Genomic DNA, 6,000 nt, shown 5'->3' with positions numbered 1-6,000 from the left:
TCTGCCTTGGTGCCCAGAGCGGGAACCCTGTTCAGTACAACTGGAACCACAGTCAGCTGTTCTTGCTACCCAGCCCACCGAGACATCCTCAGAGGAACGTCATACCAGAAATTCCTCAGGGACTGCAACATTTTCCCATTTGTGAGAAAGACTCGGTTATTTTTAAGATTTGGGTTGAAGTAGGGTTGGCAGAGAATCATACAACCGTTGCTATTTTCCTCCCACTCCCATTCCCTGCCCCACCAGGAGTGATAAACAAATCCAGAGAGATGTGCAAAGCTCACCTTCAGCATGACAGCCCTGAGTGACCAGAATTTTGAGCTGACAAGGACATAAACTCTTGTAAGTGAAAAGTGTTATTGATTTGTATGCAGCTACAGCGCAGAGATCAGGGAAAGTTCAAGGCTATACACTGTTGTTAAATTCCTCTCAGATTAGGAAAAAAAAATCTAATTATTTTCATTGAGGTACACAAAATGAAAAATCTATTTTAGTATTTTGAATTTAAAATTGATCAATTCCTTTGTGTAGTTTACCTCTTGAACTGATGGAGGCTTTGATCCATTATGTAAAGAACAATTATATCTTAGAATAAATTAAAAGCAAACATACTGCTCGTAAAACAGAACCACAGATGTTCTCTTATTGTGGGCATTTTAAAATAAATAAGATCATGACTCAAGAAGATGCATGAAAAAGATATGATTATTTAAAATGCTCTTATTACTGTTAATACAGATGACCCAGGAGTGAATCACCCTCAGAGCAGTCATTTCTCCTTTTATTTTTAGTAATTTTCAGGCTGACTCCAAGGTTCTTTGCAGCCCCAGGAAGGTCTGAATGGTCTGATGGTTCATTTTTGCTATGCTCATTGGTATTAGTATTTTATCCACCACTTGCATTATCATCCATGTTTAAAAAAATATGCACTCTAAGTATCTAGAAATGAATTAATTCCACATGATTTTCCGAGTCTTAGGCCTATTTAAAATAAGCTCATCCGCTTGATAAAAATAAGTCTTGTTTAGCCCTTCCCTTCCCCCCAGTTTGATTCAGCTTTTCTCTATTGTTGTGGCAGACCTTTCAAAATGTGTTTGATCAGACATTCTTTCTGCTTGATGTTCTGTGCCAGTGATTGACAACAGTCCTTTGTGAGCAAGCGTTTAAGTAATGATGTACGGAGTTGTTAGGGAGCTGCTGTGTCAAGAAGAGAAATGAACAATAAATTAGAATAAAATGGAATTGCATTTGAAACTTGGCTGGAGGATTTTGCATTTGTGAGGACAAAGGACATTTGACAATCTGAGTCATCTTGCAGCTTTGCCTGTAGCAACTGTCAAATTAGTTCTTAATGCTACAGGGAAAGGGATTGAGTCACAGCATTGCTTAAAGTTAAGAGGCTCATCAGTAAATCACTGGCAATATTAACAATTATGAGCTACACATTAATATGGCAAAAACACTCCGAGTATTATGCTTACAACAGAAAGCCAAGAGGTGAACATAATTTTGCTTTCAGATTCCTGTGCCTTCTCCCAGGAACTATAGCTTTAAAGTGGGGAAGGTAGAGAAAAAAATAGTAAATCGATTCAAGATTTTCTAGACTACATGCTCTCACAACTACATAACAAGAGGAAAATCAGGTACTAAATCTGGATTTAGCAAAGTGTAAAAGTGAGGTGAGGAAGGGAAGTGCTTACCTGCATATAAACGTCAAGTCTGTCATCCCTAAACTTCACCTAGCAGGATCCTGCAGCGCTCCTGCCTCCTCTCAGACACTTTTGACTCCATCCTTTCTCTGCAATTGCTGGAAGATGTGACCACAGTGACTACCTTCCCACCAACACGTGGTTCAGATGGCTGATTTAGCTTGTGTGTCTGCGCTGGGGATAAGGAAGGGCTGTGCCACATAGACCAGTTCCAGTCCACTCTAAGAGAAAGATATAAGTTGTCTGTTAATCATAAGCCATATTAGAGAATAATATCGTCTTTTGAATTTCCTCAAACACACAAGAAACTTACAACGTTACGCTGCTTTGGATGCCAGAGGCATTTAAGTTGCTTCACAGAGCGCAGTCCCTTTGGTGGATTCGTGTCAGACGGTACTCTAGGGTTAGCAAGGCTCAGACAGAAGCCTTGGATTGGAACTATTTTAAAAAATATGGGGCATTTTCAGGCCAGCACTGACTTCAGGATCATTTCATGCGTCATTTTATAGAGTGGCTTTCAATGGAAGAAAAAAAAAAAAGTACGCCCCTGTTTTATTTTTAAGACTTAACTCTCCCATAGGATGATCAGCATAATTTAATCTCTTTCAAAATCTCTGTAGGTCTAGCTCAATATGGTGTATGATATTATAAGGAATCTATTGTGCAAGGCTCTGTGCCACTTTTCAAAGACACAACTGCACAATTCTACCATTTTCTGGCATGAAAGGGGTCAGAGGGGAACAGAATTAGATATGTTGTGGGAATGGCCTGAGGTACAATTGCATTGACAACTCATAATGACACTATAGGATATCTTCTTTCATAAGCTGCGCAGGTCTTTCACACAGTAGGTATTGCCCTTTTAAGTGCTTGCACACTGTAATGAAGTCCCGTAACACTGACAAAAGAAGGATGATGAGTACATTCACCACCTGAAGAGTCTCTTATAAGTGACACCAGAGAAAGAAATTTCCTGAGCTCTGCAAACACTGCACTAATGAAACTTCAAGTGGGACTGGTTGATCAAAATTCACTAAAAAAAGAAAAAAAGGAATAAGTAAAACCTCACAAACAAGCAAAAAAATTAACTAATATATGGAACTCCACTGATACATATTTTAAAGAAGTACTATTTCCTGTACCCCAGCTCCTACATTGAGCAGAGATGTCTTTCTACTCACCAAATTCTTTGCCTGGCACACAAAAATATGATCACAGGATCTCAAATATCTCCCAGCCGTAACGAAGATTACACAGACTTTACAGCTATTCACATTTGAAATTGGTCAGTCTAAATTTGTTGGAAACTCATTTCAGATTTATGAGAATTTGTGAGTAGACTTATTTATAACCAGTCTGGAAGTATATTCAGTTCTTTAACAAGCTTTACTATCAGTTGGATTGTTAACTGAACCTGAACATGCAATTGAACTCAGCTAGAAAAGTTATAGTAAAAAGAGGATGATTTTCTGGTAGATCTAATTGAAAGCAGAAAATGATATCCAGTTCAAGGGAGTTTGTGATAGAGCTATTTCTATTTGGTGCTGTAATTTGTTTTTTACTAAATATGCTCAACTTTTGGGTAAACAGATACAATACTGTCAGTGTAACAACACCAAATCTATAGTAAAAGTTACATAACGTTTAAATAATAATTTACAAGCTAGCTTGTGCAATTAAATACATTAAATACACAAAGGTCTGCAGGACTGGCACCAAGATGCTTTGTGGATTATAAAGGTGCTAGTTATGAGAACACCTCTGCTTGCTGCTCTGTTCTCAGAGTGACTTCGCAGAGCTGAGTGTTAGATTCTACAGTTTCATTTGTAAGTAAAAGGCACGACAAACCAGCTCCATAAAATGGCTTGATATTCTGAATTTTAGATAAAAATATAGACATTAACATAAAATATGAGAAGTGCCTTTGGACCTAATATCTGGATTTGATTCTTTGCAGCCTCAGGAAAGTCTGATTGCTCTTCCACATATTTTTGGGACAAGTTTTCTTTCTTGTGTGAGAATGTTTCTCTATTTCTAGACAAAATCTCTAACAAGCTCTGAGAAAATAGTTCATTGTATGGAAAATAATTTTCAAAGGGAGCAACAATTCAAGTCATGGGCTCCTAAAACTTCAAATACAACACATACAATGCCTTGTTAATTGTAGCAATGTTGAACGTGTGAGCCTTCCTCCTCTGACATGGTATGTTTTTTCCTCACATTGGAAAGAACTGCTGAGAGCACTGAAAAGAATGTAACACTGAATGAATTTAGAAATAATTCCCTTCTCTTCCTTCAATAAAAGTCAAATAGTGAGCTAAGTCACTTGTTTTTTAACAGATCAATGTCCGTTCTCCAAACCACCTACCTCCCATGCTTGAAAAGACTTCAAACTCCATCCAAACTCTATCTTTATGGTTGTCTTGTTGTCCCTGGAGAAGGGGAAGCATGGATCTAATTTTCTTGTCATCTTCCTTTTTATTTATTTGGAATTGGAACATTCCCATTTTCTTAGACTTTATTACATGGATTAATAAGCAAGGGCTCTTCTGCATCTAGAAACAGGTTAAACACCCTAGAGGAACTCTAAACAAACAAACAAATAATAATAAAAAATGAAAACAGAAAAAGAGTAATTAAAATAATTTGTTTCTTTTGTAGTAAGAGCCCTGAGGAAAGGAATCAAGCTTTATACACTAGCTTGATGTAGGTCCTTTTCTCTTTCCAGGGAAAATATCAATGAAAAACATCCCAAGGGACCAAGGGACATAAAAATGGAAGATCTGAACTTAATGAAGGTTGACAATGACTATTATTGATGTCCTTATCACAGATGACAAGAGGTTTAGGAGACTGTTCCAGCATATTGACACTGTACTGGTTGAAATGCTCTTTTTTTTTTTTTTTTTTTTTTTAAGCTAGTGTACCGTCTACTTCAGAGGCAGTGTTGGAAAAACTTGATGTGTGGAATAACATCTGTCACCCTTTGTTCCCCAGCTAAGAGCACTATCTTCCTGTTAGTCATCTTTCAAACTGAATAACAGCTGCATTAACACAAATTATTCCCTGTCCATCAATTTTAATTTCAAGATGAAAACCAAAGGCAAACTCCAGGTGGAAGAAGAACGTTTCAAGAATAGTTTCTCCCCTACCATCCTCCTACCCACTTACTTTTACAAGATTATGATTTCAGATGCTAGAATACAAGATAAATGAGAAATAGAGTTCAGAAATATTTCTGGACGAGCATGATCCAAATTGTAAAATGTTATAAAATATTCTTTGAAAGATATCATCAATTTATATTGTACAGCTTCCCTGAAACACTAATAAGGAAGTTAAGAAACTGGAAAAAAACCCCAAACCCAAACGTTTTCACCACTAGACATCAAGAATGGGCATGGTACCCTCAAGGTACACAGGAGGTCATCTAGCAAAAATCAGGCGCAAATGAAATCCACCCAGCCTGCCCCTGCAATCCTACCTTAGAAAGATACAGGTACATGCCCATTCATTATGAGCAATACTTGCCATATGCAAAAAATACACTACAGCTCTAGTCACTCAGGAATATTCAGTTTCCCAACATAGGATTTATTAAAAAACATTTTGAATTATTTCTAACTTCTCTAGGTTTGAAGCCTTTAAAATAAATACTCCAAACATGATTTCAAGCTTTTTATCTACAACTAAACACCCTGGAAATGTATTCTTAAAAAGGTATCATCACACAATTCCTGAAGCTTCAATATAAGCAAAGCAAACTTGTGGTATAATTATCCAACTAGGTAACACTGTACCCGTGTTTAGCATAACATACTTGTAAGTCATTAGTAGCATCTGAAGGTATAAACTCCGCAGCTCATTAGCATTAAAGCCTGGAAAATGAGATTTTATTAAATAAATTTATTTTTTGATAAAACAAATTCTGACTCTGCACTGCTTATGACAGGCAGATTCAACCATCTTTAACACAAAAAGTTCTCCCTCGTTCTTCTTTCTATTTTAATAACAGTTGCCACAAAAGAAACAAACTCTAATTACGAAATGAAAGTGCATAGTAAAATAAATGAGTACAAAAAAATTTTCAGCTTTAATATATATTTTTGATCTATACTAACACACTTGCATGTACTGAAGACCAGAATACTAGTGTGTATTTTATAAAGAAAGGCTCATTAAGATTAAAATATGCAGACCAGAAACTGTCTGCCTCATAAAACATTGCCCGAGTTAAATGTACATACACCTCAGGTTGGATATCTTTAAAAAATAATTCCTTTACATGTAA

At 36.6% G+C, this 6,000-nt stretch overlaps 1 long non-coding RNA gene across 2 annotated transcripts in view; it reads right to left on the bottom strand.

Moving 5' to 3' along the window:
• Positions 1-560: 560 nt before the first annotated feature.
• LOC141748434 (uncharacterized) overlaps positions 561-6,000 on the bottom strand; it is a 121,738-nt gene continuing 116,298 nt past the window's right edge. Inside the window, exons 4-5 of one of the 2 annotated variants that reach the window (XR_012588994.1) lie at positions 1,701-1,930; positions 561-1,197 (exon numbers count right to left, since the gene is read on the bottom strand). This is a non-coding gene — a long non-coding RNA (uncharacterized LOC141748434). The remainder of the gene's footprint in view (positions 1,198-1,700; positions 1,931-6,000) is intronic. The other variant, XR_012588995.1, reaches the window with a different exon arrangement.

The sequence above is a fragment of the Larus michahellis genome, chromosome 9 (assembly GCF_964199755.1).
Source record: "Larus michahellis chromosome 9, bLarMic1.1, whole genome shotgun sequence".
NCBI lineage: Eukaryota > Metazoa > Chordata > Aves > Charadriiformes > Laridae > Larus > Larus michahellis.
The sequence above is the reverse complement of the archived record's forward strand: the minus strand, read 5'-3'. Positions and strand labels throughout refer to the sequence as shown.